The sequence below is a fragment of the Hordeum vulgare genome, chromosome 5H (genome assembly GCF_904849725.1).
Source record: "Hordeum vulgare subsp. vulgare chromosome 5H, MorexV3_pseudomolecules_assembly, whole genome shotgun sequence".
Lineage (NCBI taxonomy): Eukaryota > Viridiplantae > Streptophyta > Magnoliopsida > Poales > Poaceae > Hordeum > Hordeum vulgare.
This window is the reverse complement of record NC_058522.1, coordinates 311,147,507-311,162,107: the sequence shown is the minus strand read 5'-3', so window position 1 is coordinate 311,162,107 and position 14,601 is coordinate 311,147,507.

Genomic DNA, 14,601 nt, shown 5'->3' with positions numbered 1-14,601 from the left:
ATGAGAAAGCCGAGCATAGAAGTTCTGAATGATAATTTGTCTCGAGAGCTCATGATTGGGGCATGAATATAACATTGATTTAAGCCTCCCCCAAACTTGAGCGATGCTTTCTCTGTAACGAGGAAAAAAAATTATAAATATAATTCCGATCACGATGTACTAAATGCATAGGATAAAACTTTTGATGAAATTCCAATTTCAACCGATTGTAGTCCCATGATCCAGTATCATCACATAGCCTATATCATGTCAACGCCTTATCCTTCAAAGATAAAGGAAAGACCTTCTTCTTGAACTCATCCTCGGCCACACCTGCAAGCTTAAATAAACCACAAACTTCATCCACATAGATCAGATGCAAGTCTGGATGTGATGTTCCATCTCCTGTAAAAGGATTAGCCAGCAGTTTCTCAAGCATACCCGAAGGAAATTCAAAGCAAATATTTTCAGTAGGTGCAGCAGGTTGAGGAGAAACTCTCTGTGCTTCCATTCGAGGTGAAGATACCCCGAACAAGCCCCTCAAAGGATTAATATCCATAGTGACAAGTGACAACAAATTTCAGCACACTATATGAATGTTTCCTTACCAAGTTCCACTTACCAAAGGCGCTTCACTCCCCGGCAACGGCGCCAGAAATGAGTCTTGATGACCCACAAGTATAGGGGATCAATCATAGTCCTTTCCATAAGTAAGAGTGTTGAACCCAATGAGGAGCAGAAGGATCTGACAAGTGGTTTTCAGCAAGGAAAAATCTGCAAGCACTGAAATTGTCGGTAACAAGTGATTGTGTGCTGAGATGATTCGTAGAAAGCAACAAGTAACAAAAGTAGCAACGGTGAAGCAAGGTCGCCCAATCCCTTTTGTAGCAAGGGACAAGCTTGGACAAAGTATTATAAGAGGAAAAACGCTCCCAAGGACACAGGGGAGTTTCTGTCATGCTAGTTTCATCATGTTCATATGATTCGCGTTCGTTACTTTGATAGTTTGATATGTGGGTGGACTGGCGCTTGGGTACTGCCCTTACTTGGAAAAGCATCCCACTTATGATTAACCCCTCTCGCAAGCATCCGCAACTACGAAAGAAGAATTAAGACAAAGTCTAACCATATCATTAAACTAGTGGATCCAAATCAGCCCCTTACGAAGTAACGCATAAACTAGGGTTTAAGCTTCTGTCACTCTAGCAACCCATCATCTACTTACTACTTCCCAATCCCTTCCTCTAGGCTCAAATAATGGTGAAGTGTTATGTAGTCGACGTTCACATAACACCGCTAGAGGAAAAACAACATACAACATATCAAAATACCGAACGAATACCAAATTCACATGACTATTATTAGCATGACTTATCCCATGTCCTCAGGAACAAAAGTAACTACTCACAAAGCATAATCATAATCATGATCAGAGGTGTAATGAGTAGCATCAAGGATATGAACATAAACTCTTCCACCAAATATTCCAACTAACATCAACTACAAAGAGTAATCAACACTACTAGCAACCTTACAAGTACCAATCGGAGTCGCGAGACGGAGATTGGTTACAAGAGATGAACTAGGGTTTGGAGATGAGATGGTGCTGATGAAGATGTTGATGGTGACGAGTCCCCTCCGATGAGAGGAGTGTTGGTGATGACGATGGCGATGATTTCCCCCTCCGGGAGGGAAGTTTCCCCGATAGGATCGTCCTGCCGGAGCTCTAGATTAGTTTTGCTCAAGTTCTGCCTCGTGGCGGCGGCGAAACCATGAAAAAGCTCCCTTCTGATTTTTTGATGGATGAAACCCTCCATATAGCAAAAGAGGGGGGAAAGTGGGCCAGCAGGGCGCCCACAAGCCCCCATGGCACGGCCTGGGGGTGGCCGCGCCATGCAGGCTTGTGGCCACCCCCCTGGCGCTCCTCTGGCACTTCTTCGTCCCAATATTTTTTATATATTGGAAAAAGAAATCTCCATTGATTTTCACGGCGTTTGGAGTTGCGCAGAATAGGTATCTCAACTGTGCTCCACTTTCAGGCCAAAATTCCAGTTGCCGGTATTCTCCCTCTTCATGTAAACCTTGCAAAATAAGAGAGAAAAGGCATAAGAATAGTACCGTGAAGTGAAATAACAGCCAAAGAAGCGACAAATATCAACATGAAAACATGATGCAAAATGGATGTGTCATTCATCATCTGCTCATGCCCCAACATATGCAGCTGGAGGTTCATCATCTGCTCCTGCCCCAACATATGCAGTTGGAGGTTCATCATCTGCTCCTGCCCCAACATATGCAGCTCGAGGTTCATCAACTTTTCAAAGGCCAAGAAACCATTCTGGCTGGATGGCATTTTTACTGCCAGTGGTAACCATCACTAATGTATGAGTACTAAGTTACTTATGGTGTACTAGGTTCTATGATGTGTACTAAGTGACTTATTGTGTGCGAGTGGTAACCATCACTGATGTACTAAGTGACTTATTGTGTACTAAGTTCTATGGTAAGTAGTAAGTGATGTGTACTAAGTGACTTATTGTGTGGTAAGTGGTGAGTACTAACTGATTTTTCTGGTTCTATGATATGCTAATGAGCCAAGCCATCTATCAATGCAACATATAAGAAGATATATAACAAACCACAACATAGTGGGGTTGAACATACATCAAGTCACTTAAACATGCATAATTCAGAGATTCTTACATTAGAACATGGGTACAAACTATAGCATAGAGGAGTTCAGTCTAGTCAGTTCTTAAGTTACAACCAGTACATCCATACATTACTCTACATTAAAGAACCATAATTCACAAAAGGGCAGCACAACATATTTCTTCTTCTTCATCCTCATCTAAATCTTAGTCTTCATCTTCATCTAGCTCATCTATCCAAAATGTCCCTAATCATCTTCAACTTCTCTTGGTTCTTCTCCACTTCCTTCAACTGATGAGCAATCTGGGGCTTCAGCTCATCCCTGCATTTAATGACATTCTCCATTCCTGTCTTGAGACCACCAATGTGAATGTTGAGAACTCCAATGTCATCTTTGAGTTTTTCCTCAGAATTGTTCAGTTTATCAACCTGAACCTTCAAATTGTAGTTCGCTTCACTTAGCTTCTCCTTCTCCTTCAAATGATTAGCCTTCTAGATCCTAATGACCCTGCCTTGAGATTCTACAAGGTTCATAGGCACTTAATACTTCCCTTGAAGTTCCATTTTCGCTACCTCTTTCTTCTCAATCTCAATCTACATGACAGCCACAACAGCACTAGATCTCTCTGCACCAATCACCTTATCCTGCAAATAGCTGAAATCCATGACCCTCTCCTCCTGGGCATTGAGCAGCTGATTCACACCTTCTACTAGTTTGTCATAGTTTGCATCGGGATTTCTTTTCTCTTCCGTCACATGGTGAATTTTCAGTGAACTCTCCAAGTTATCATTCCTCCTAGCACTCTTGCTATCTTCCAACATTTCCCAAAGTTTCAACATTGCATTTTGCATTGTGGGAGACTACTCTGGGTCTACCCACCCAACAAAACCACAATTCTGAGGTTGCTGCAATACAAAAAACACATATTATATTACTCTGTACAACACACCAATTAAAATGTCACCACCTACATAAATAAAAACCACTATTGATTCATTTAGTAGTAATGAGTAGTAATGATTCATTTAGTTAAAATGTCACCACCTACATAAATATAGAATGAGCACTACTAATGACCACTACTAAGCTCCTGCCTAAACAATGAGTACCTACAACTTGACATAAACAACGAGCTTCTGCACTTGTAATTAAGCTCCATCTTTAGTAGTACTACACATGAAATAAGAATGACCATCATCACTACTAAATGACCAAAAAGTGTCCATCTTTAGTAGTACTAAACAATGATTGATGCCCATTTGTAATAAACAATGACCATCAGGAGGAACTAAGAATAGCCTAAACTAAGCATCACCAAAAAGAGAGCAGCCCCAAGACAGATCCTACAGTGAAAAATATAAGTACAAAATATATCACACAGCTGAGCACACACTAAAAACCTCCTGCTTGTCTCAAATCCTTCAAATGCTACGCGACGCTCAGGCGGTAGTCGATGCTCCGCACAAACATCTAGGGCTGAAATCTTGATGCCCATGTAGTCTTCGTCTTCGATGCTAGAAGGGATCTAAAGAACCAACCAAAAATCAGAGACAAATCCCACCAAATTCAAGAAACAGAAACCCTAACCCTAACCCTAGCTCTGCAACTGACCCGGTATTGCATGTCGTCGGAGGAAGAGCTGGTGTCCAGGCTGGACATGTAGTTGCTACTTTCATCCTCATAAACCATGGCGATGTCGCGGTGGTGGCGGCATACAATGATCAGCGGCGAGAGGGGTAGAGGCGAGGGAGTGCGAGGAGAAGGGAGAGAAAGGAGGCGACTGGCTCGGTCGACGGGGCCCAAGCCAGTTATAACGAGCGACCGAGCTGGTTCGGTTCGCGTCGCGGTCCTGTCCGCCACCGTGTCGCCTGACATGCGGGCCAGGTCTGCCAGATACGTGGTCAATACGTGTGTATACACCTGTCAGACCGTTTTGCAACAATTAGTCTATGAAGTGGTACTGACGTGCAAATCTTTTGACCAATGGTACCTATCCGCCACCACGTGCGTAAGTGTGACACTGCCTTACAATTATCTGTGTTCTCCCAGAAGATTCATGTGTTGCTCCAAGTCTAGTACGTATGCACACACAAGCCCATCATCCGCGTCGGTATGCTTAGTCTTGGCACGTCGTCTGCGGTCTTCATGGGCGCGCACCTGGTCGCTGCCATCTTGAGCGTTGTTATGGCACGCACTATGTTGCCACCGTCGAGTGTCGCATCGACTCCATGGATACGACATCAAAGCTTATTCTTCATGTTTACAATATGCATATTCCACCTGATGTGTCGCCGCTTCTACATGATGTGTCGCCGCTCTCAACTTTGGTGCAGGTTGATGTCGGCAGGGTAGAGATGGCGCCGGACTATAGGTCGTCGTGGTGGCGTAGACGGTGCCGGGCTGCAGGCCGGCAGCTCCGACATCGTTGGGGCGGTGGTGATGCACATAGCGCCGATCTTCAAGTCGGCAGCTCTGACATCATCGTCACAGTGGTGATGGATCCGGGCCGCACACCGACATGATGGAGATAGTGTCGGGCTTGAGGCCGGTAGCTTCGATGTTGTCGTGGCGATGGTGATGACGTCGAGCCACACGTCGATCGTCCCTTCGATGTCGCCGCCGAGGTGGACTGCCCCTCGCGGCGGCCTCGCCGTCGTTGTTGTGGAAGCTTCCATGAAAGAAGACACCATCGACGAGCTCTCCGGTGGACGTCTGTCGACGTTGTGGTATCTCGATGGAGCTGCGGGTGCCGGCGTGTCGTCTACGGCTGTCTTGGGTGCAGGTGCACCAAGTGCTAGGGCCTCTTCCGCGGTTCCCCCTCCCTCGGATGAAATTTCTTGATGGTAAACGCTTCCACCTGGCGTGCCTGCCGAATCGTTTCGGCCGGTCGCGTGCGGGCCGCACGCCTTGCTAGCAGGCTTGCAACATTTTTCCGCTCAGATTTGAGCAACCATGTATAAATTTGATGCAAGCGTTTATCATTTTGCTAAGCTACATCCATGCTTGGTTGCAACTAGAGTTCGTTGGATTTTGCTACAACCGGCGTTTTGACTTTTGCTACAACCGCGTCATTTTTTGCTGCAACCGTTCACTAAAAAAGTTGCATGCACGTTCACGTAGATATTTGCTACAACCGGCATTTGACTTTTGCTACCACCCACCATCAGCTTCGTTTTTTTGCTACGATCGCGTAGATATATTTTTTGCTACAATTATTTTTTTTGTTGCCACCGTTGACGAAAATTGCTGCATCGTGGACGAAATTTTTTGCATCAAAAAAAATTGTTGCATGGAGATCTAACGGCGCGGTCCGCCTACAGCTGGCGGATCGGGCAGCCCACGCGTGGCCGGCTAAATCGTTCGGCCGGCGCGCCGGCGCAGAGCATCGCCCATTCTTGATGGCCTTCAGATTTCTCCTCGCTGCGTACTTGCACTAGTGCGTGAGCCTCTTGCGTAGGTTTCCTGCATGGGTCTTCTCAGCTTACCGTGTATGTACTTCCATCTCACCTGAAAGGTTAGGGATGAAGAGAAATATATATATATATATATATATATATATATATATATATATATGTATGTATGTATACTAGTAAGATGCCCGTGCTACACTACGAATCATATAAGATTAGGTAGATTTAAGTTATAGTCAGAAACCCATATATTGCTATAGACTATAAAAATTGTATGACAACATGATTGAAGCGATATTATATGGTTGACGTGTACATATCACACATGATCCAACATACGATTTACAATCAACAAACCTAATAATCCAAGCTAAACATTTTTCGTCTTCACATCGCGAGAGACTTGTTCTTCAGTTGTTCTCCTGACTGGGGATAACCCCAGGGTAGGCTCATTGAGCCTACTCCTTTGCCTTCTACCTTGAAGGAACAATGCAACTCATTCTACGAGGCCCAAGTCCCCCTGGCCGGCTAGGAAGCACCTGCCGGCTGGGGGCGAGACGGCCCAATCTCTCTCGTCGGCTAGAGGCGAGAAGGCTACCTCCCTCTGGCCGTCTAGGCCATGCCTGCTGGCTAGAGGCGAGGCGGCCGTGTCCAGGTCGGCTAGTTAAGCGACTGGCCGGCTAGGAAGCCCAGGTCACATCAGGTTGTAGGTCATGACGAGACCCTATGGTTAAAGGTGGTTGCACGTCAGCCAAGGTACTAGATTGGAGCACACGGCAGCTACAGCGTCGGCGGCCATGCCGCTGACCTACTCCGGATCCGATGCATCATCCTGCACAGTGTCGGCCCGTCAAACTCCCACTCCATTATTACACTCGGTGTGGGAACAGTGGAGACGGCCGTACTGGCACCCCATGACGAATCTCACATAACGACGCCGGACGTACTACGCGTGTCCGGCGTCGGCCTTACGCGAGAGCCTTACTGGCTAGCCGGCGGGTCCCACAACCAGATGGGACCTCGTAGCCGGCGAGCCCCTCCAGCGACAAGACGAGACCCCTGTGGGCCCCAGGCCAGCCGGGCCCCACTCATGTACTTTTATCCTTATTGTAGGTCGGTGGTTTCGCCTATAAAACCCCCCGATCCCCCTCCATGCAGGGGGTCGGTCAACTCAACACACACACACACCATACAGGAGAGGTAGACACGAGCCGGCTGCTCCTTCTTCCTCCTCTGCAGAACAGCTCCAGGAGCACATTGTAGCCTCATTGACACATTATACACTCCGGCAGGATTAGGGGTGTTATCCCTACGGAGAGCCCTGAACCTGGGCACATCGTGCCTTCCATGCTTGTACCAACCTCGTCCCCAGCATCCACCGGTGTCACTTCGGTTCCCACCATATTTAGCCTACCCATGGCTTATGTTGTGAGTAAACACCGACATTTGGCGCCCTCCTTGGGGCCGTCCACGGCATCGGCTGGCTTTACACGTTGGGAGGCGCCCTTCACCTACACCGCTGGATGCATCACGTCCGGACCGATCAACATGCCCGTGGAGCCTGCCCTCGATGAGGTTTCTCCGATGTTGATCGATGTCCCAGTCCGTCACACGGATTCTGATGGGGAGTCTGATGACGAGTCACTCCCCAGCGTCGTCATCACTGTTGTTGCGGACCTCAGCATTCTCTTCAGCGACTTGCGCCTCGACGATGGCCCTCGTTACACTGGCGAGGACATCGACATCGACGCGTTGTGTGCCAGCTACAGTAGGCTCTGTCTCGCGGAGATGTCTGCACTTGACGAGTACCCAATGACGTGATCGTCTTCGACGGTCCACCGTCATCTGTGGGGTGCCTTTCCCCGTATCATGTCGATGTTGTCTGCAACGACATGGACGTGATGGTCATTGGTGTCGGCACCAGCAAGGCTCACGGCAAGGCGTCAGCCGACGCTGCTGATCCTGCTGCGGTATCGACCGACGCGCTTCATGCTGCCCTTGCCGGCTTGAAGACGCCTATCGTCACCTCCACAAACCCCACTGATGCGCGGGCCTCGCTGGAGGAGGCTCGCAGGCAGATCCTGGAGGAGGGCATTGCCATCGCTGCGGCTAAGCATCGGATGGAGGCCATGCAGCACGAGTATAACTCCGCTTACGGCCTCACTCCGGTTGCTGAGGGTCCTAGCCGGCTCGGCGCGATCTGCGGCCGCGGCCGGGTCATTGCCGAAATCCTAGGCGGCAAGCAGCCCATCTATGAGACCCGTGCGGCCAACTTACGGGCTCCTCCGGCGGCCATGGCAGAAATGCCAAGTTTGGAGGGCGAGGAGCGCGTCCTTCAGGATAAGCGGGTCAAGGATCTCCTTGACACCGCAAATGAGCAGCAGACACTGCTTGACCCTGGTCAGGCACAGTCGGAGTCTCCGGGAGCCGATCCCGGAGCACGTCGTAACCCCAGCGGTCATCATCAAGCCGAGGGATCTTCCTCGCATCGCACTTCCGGCCGGAAGGGCGAGGGCAGCCAAGAGAAGCGTTCGCAACGCTAGAGCGAGCCAACTTCAAGTCGGCGTCGCAGCGATGGTGGAGACGAGGGGGATTCGGTGCATGAGGTTCCGCCTCCTCCGAGGCATCGAGAGGGGTCCAACGCCACGAGCTCCCAAGACACCCTTCCAATCACGGCCCGGATCGGCCCTCGTGTCCCACACAGTGACAACGGCGCTCGCACGGGCTTCAACGCCCTGGCGCAGTCGACTCTTCTAGAAGAGGATGGCCCCATCGGTCCGGCGTGCTTCGGCCCCCGGATCCGAGGGGAGCCGTTTCCACGAGGCTTCACTCTCCCTCAGGACACCCCCAAGTACAATGGCACAGCCAAGCCAGAAGATTGGCTGATCGACTACACCGCCGTTGGCATTGCTCGGGGCAACAAACGCATAGCCGTCCGCAATGTGCCGCTCATGCTGGCCGGCTCGACTAGAACATGGATTAACAGCCTTCCAGCCGACAGCGTCAACTCCTGGGTTGACTTGGAGGAGGCGTTCGTCCGCAACTTCACTGGCACCAACAAGCACCCTGCCGGCCTCGCGAGCTGGCCATGTGCGTCCAGAGGCCCGTCGAACCCCAACGCGACTACGTCACGCGTTAGACCGAGCTACGCAACTCCTGCGAGGGAGTGCATGAGGTATAGGCCATCGAGTACTTCATTCACGGCTGCCGAGACGGCACTCTCCTCAAGCACAAGCTCATGTGCTCCGAGCCCACCTCTCTGGCGGTGCTCATGGCCAAGGCGGACAAGTACGCCACGGCCGACTCCGCGATGCAGGTCAAGATGACCTCCTCGGACAAGATTGTCCCCACGCCGACTACTCCCAAGCCAGCCGGTAACAATCGAGGCGGCCAGAACAACAACAAGCGCAAGGCGGATCAGCTTGATTCGCGCTCCAATAACAAGCTGGTGGCTAACGTGGAGGGAGATGCGCCGACTACTCAAGCAGGCTCTCAACGGAGGCGGACCGGCAAGAACGACTCGCAGCCCAAGCTCACCTTCGAGCAAATGCTCGAGGCGCCATGCAAGATGCACACTCGGGCGAAGCCCGCTACCCATACCCTTCGACAGTGCAGCTTTGCACGGCGCCTGTCGCAAGGAGAGGGCCTGCGGGCTCCCCCAGGTGCAGCAGCGGCACCTCATGCTCCGGATCCTGGGCCGGCTCCGGCTCCACCACCGCCGCCTCACAATGACGGCCGTCTCCACGACGACTACCCCCATCAAGACGGAGCATATGTTGGCTTCACCAGCGAGGGTGACGACAAGCACAGCCAGCGACAACGCCGGCGTGAGGTGAACGCCATGGTCCCCCGGTTCCCTAGTACATGCATTGGTCTAAAAAGCCAATTACATGGAGCCGGATTGACCATCCCATGGTGATGCCAAATCCTGGCTCATACGCGCTCGTCCTCGACCCCACTTTCGCCTCCCCGAGGCTCACCTGTTGGTTCTCTCGGGTGTTGGTCGACGGCAGCAGCAGCATCAACATCCTCTACCTCAACACCTTTCTCAAGCTTGGGCTAAAGGAGAAGGACCTCCAGCCAACCAACACTATCTTCGACGGAATTGTGTCGGGACAGTCCTGCTCGCCAATCGGCAAAATCCAGTTGGACGTCCTTTTCGGTGACAAGGCGCACTTCCACCGCGAGCCAATGTGGTTCGAGGTGGTGGATCTCAACAGCCCATATCATGCGCTGTTGGGCAGACCGGCTCTGGCCAAATTCATGGCTATCCCCCACTACGCCTACCTCAAGATGTAGATGTCGGGTCCAAAGGGCATCATCACCATCGATGGTAACTACAAGAAGTCGCTCGAGTGCGCACAAGACAGCAGCCATCTATACGACGCCATGGTGATTGCTGAGGAGAAAAGGCAGATCGACCGGCTCGTGCCTCAGGCTACCGAGCAGCCGGCGAAGGCTCATTCCAGCTGGCCAAAGAAACCAAGCAAGTGCCACTCGACCCTGCGAACCCCAAGCAGTGCATCACCATTGGGGCTAACCTCATCCCCAAATAGGATGGCGAGCTCGTCGACTTCCTCCGTGAGAATCGGGACATCTTTGCATGGTCTCTAAAATACATGTCAGGGGTCCCGGGGAAGTACGCCGAGCACAAACTTCACGTGTGTCCGGATGCAAAGCCGGTGAAACAACCTTTGTGCTGCTTCGCCAAGGGGAAGCGGTGCACAATTGGAGAAGAGATCGCCCGGCTGCTCGGAGTCGGCTTCATCACGGAGGTTTTCCACCCGGACTGATTAGCCAATACAGTCCTGGTGCTGAAGAAGAACAACACATGCCGAATGTGTATCGACTACATGAGCCTAAATAAGGCGTGCCCGAAAGACCCTTTTGCCTTGCCCAAGATAGATCAAGTGATCGACTCCACAGCCGGCTGCGAACTGCTATCATTTCTAGACGCTTGTTCAGGCTACCATCAAATCAAGATGGATCCAGTTGATCGCCTGAAGACCTCCTTCATCACGCCCTTCAGGGCCTACTGCTACACCACCATGACATTCGGTCTGAAGAACGCTGGTGCTACATTTCAACGCTGCATGCAGCAGTGCCTCCTGCCACAGATTGGCAGAAACATCCACGTCTATGTGGATGACATCGTCGTCAAGACCAAGCAGCACTTCAGTCTCCTTGACGACTTGCGGGAGATGTTCACCAACCTTCGCGAGTACAAGATCTGGCTCAACCCGGAGAAGTGCGTATTTGGAGTTCCAGGCGGCAAGCTCTTGCGGTTCTCCGTGTCTGCTCGTGGCATCGAGGCGAACCCTGAGAAGATCGGAACCATCGAGTGGATGGTGAAGCCGGCTCGAATCCTCGACGTCTAGAAGTTCACCGGCTGCCTGGCGTCCCTTAGCCGGTTCGTCAGCCGGCTCGGTGAGAAGGCGCTTCCACTCTACCAACTCATGAAGAAAACAACCAAGTTCGAGTGGAACGACCAGGCGGACGAAGCCTCCCGCGACCTCAAGCGCGTCATCTCAAGCCTGCCAATCTTGGCGGCGCCGGTTGAAAGGGAACCCATTCTCATATACATTGCATCGACCACTCGCATGGTTAGTGTGGTCTTGGTAGTAGAACGGAAGGAGGAGGGCAAGGTACTATTAGTGCAACGCCCTATCTATTACCTCAGCGAGGTCTTGTCCGCCTCCAAGCAAAACTACCACCACTATCAAAAAATGTGTTATGGTGTTTACCTTGCCGCAAAGAAGTTGAAGCAATACTTCCAAGAGCATGTCATCACTGTGGTGAGCACTGCTCCACTTTCAAAAATCATGGGCAACCGTGATGCAACTAGCTGGATTGCGAAATGGTCCATCTCCATGGACGACCACGACATCCGCTACGAGCTGCGCACCGCCATCAAGTCCCAGGTGGTGGCCGACTTCCTCGTCGATTGGGCCGAAACCCAATTTGAGCCGCCACCTCCAGACTCCACTCATTGGCGGATGCACTTCGACGACTCGAACATGCGAACCGGTCTGGGAGCCGACATCGTCTTGACGTCTCCGAAAGGAGACCAGCTCAAGTATGCTCTCGGGATACACTTCGCCGCCTCCAACAACGTCTCCGAGTACGAAGCACTCGCTCATGGCCTCCGGCTTGCCAGAGAGATTGGCATCCGGCGGCTCCTTTGCTTCGGTGACTCGGATCTCGTGGTGCAGCAAGTCTCTGGCGAATAGGAGGCCAGGGACACCAACATGGCGAGCTATCACTTCCTTATCCAACAGCTCAGCGGCCCTTTTGAGGGTTGTCAGTTTCATCATGTCCCCAGGGCGGACAACGAGGCGGCGGATACCTTGTCCAAAATCGGCTCTACAAGACACGCTATTCTAGCTGGTGTATCCCTCGAGCAACTGCACAAGCCTTCCATCAACCCGTCTCCAGAGTCGGCGTCAATTTTTGTGTCGGCAGATCCCTCAGTACCAGCTCCGTCGGCTACGCCAGCTATGCCGGCTAAAGCTCTTGTGCCGGCTACACTGGCTCTGCCGACTCCAACTATTGTGCCAGCTACAACTACTTCACCTGGTACGACTGCTACGCCGGCTACAACAACAATTCTGGCTACGCCAAGCTTCGAATCCTGTCGGCTCGACATCTAGTGGGTGGCCGTCATGGAGGTAGATGGCGTGCCGGCTTCCACGACGACATCAGAGACAAAGAGTCTCAAGCCTGCAACTGCTTCATCAAGCGCGGGGGCTGCAGAAGCCCCTAATACTCAGGTCGAGACGGAGCCGGCCCTTGTGTCGGCTCCATTGTGGGCTCAACCCACCTTCGCCTTCCTTCTTAGCGGTGAACTTCCTCAAGATGAGGCGGAGGCAAGGCAGATTCAACGTCAATCAGCTGCCTACTCCATCATCAATCGCGAGCTGGTTTGGCGTAGCATGACTGGCGTGTTCCAGCGCTGCATCGAATCAGAAAAGGGGCAGGAGATCCTCACAGACATACACCAGGGTGAGTGTGGGCATCATGCCGCCTCCAGAACCCTGGTGGCCAAGGCGTTCCGCCAGAGATTCTACTAGCCCACGACCCTCGAGGAGGCCGTGGACATGGTCCACAAATGTGAAGGCTGCTAATGCTTCAGCGCGCACAGCCACATGCCGGCTCTTCAGCCCTCAAAACCATCCCCCTGTCATGGTCGTTTGTCGTCTGGGGGTTGGATATGGTGGGGCCATTCAAGACCGCTCGAGGCGGCATGCCGCATCTCTTGGTAGATGTCGACAAGTTTACCAAGTGGATCGAGGCTAGGCCCATCAAGAATCTTGACGACCCCACGGCCGTCAGGTTCATCAAGGACATCGTTGTCCGCTACAGCGTCCATCATAGCATCATCACCAACAACGGCACCAACTTCGCCAAGGGTGCTTTAGCACTCTACTGGTCCAAGGAAGGCATCCGGCTCGACTTGGCTTCGGTGGCACACCCACAATCCAATGGCCAGGTGGAAAGGGCCAACGGCCTGATCCTGGCCGGCATCAAACCAAGGCTGGTGGCGCCACTTGTCAGGCCAGCCGGCTGCTGGATCGAAGAACTTCCGACTATGTTGTGGAGCCTCCGCACCACGCCCAACCGGTCGACAGGCTTCACACCATTATTTCTGGTATACGGGTCCGAGGCAATCATCCCCACGGATGTCGAGTTCGACTCGCCTCGGGTCACCTTATACAAAGAAACAGAAGCGAAGGAGGCAAGAGAAGACGGCGTCGATCTGCTCGTGGAGGCACGGGATCTAGCCTTGATCCGGATGGCTATATATCAACAGAATCTGAGGTACTACCACAACAAGAAAATCAAGCCTCTCTCCTTCAGAGAGGGGGACTTGGTGCTCAGAAGAATCTAGCGAACAGCCGGCCAGCACAAGCTCTCTTCCCCATGGGAGGGACCTTTCATCATCAGCCCGGCGTGATTGATTCCCAGAAGCCAAGGAAGCGCAAGAGAGACGACTCCTGCCACGAGACGGAGCGTCCATGGAACGCGGCATTGCTTTGCCCGTTCCATTGCTAGAATGCAAGAAAGAAAAATGAAAAGAGCATGTACGTATGTATCTTCCTCCCTTTTTGGAGTCTCTAATGAATACAATGGGTGTTCCAAGCCGATGCTTGGGACACGCCTCTTTTGGATTCGTGACAACAGTTTTCACTCATTTGTGAGTCCCTTGGTCCGGCTCCACGGGCTCGGGGGCTCGCTAGGCGGCCCGAACGTTTTCCTTAGTTGTAGATGAGCATATAGTGTACGCTGGGTCGAACCCTTGCCGTCTTGTAATAGCTACAGACCGGCTCCCGGCTGTCCGGCTAACGAGGCGGTGGCAGGGAAGGCTGGTTGCATGAAAAGTTCAACTACAAAAAAGGGTTGCCGGCTCGGGTTGGTTTGATCAGCTTTCGATCTTATTATTCTAGTCGGCCTCTGCTGGCTCGTTTTCTAATCTTAAAGTCTTGATGGCTTCGAAAAATCTAAGTCCAATATTCTCAAAGGCAGAAGCCTCGTCCCAGTCATAGACCGGCTCCCGGCTGG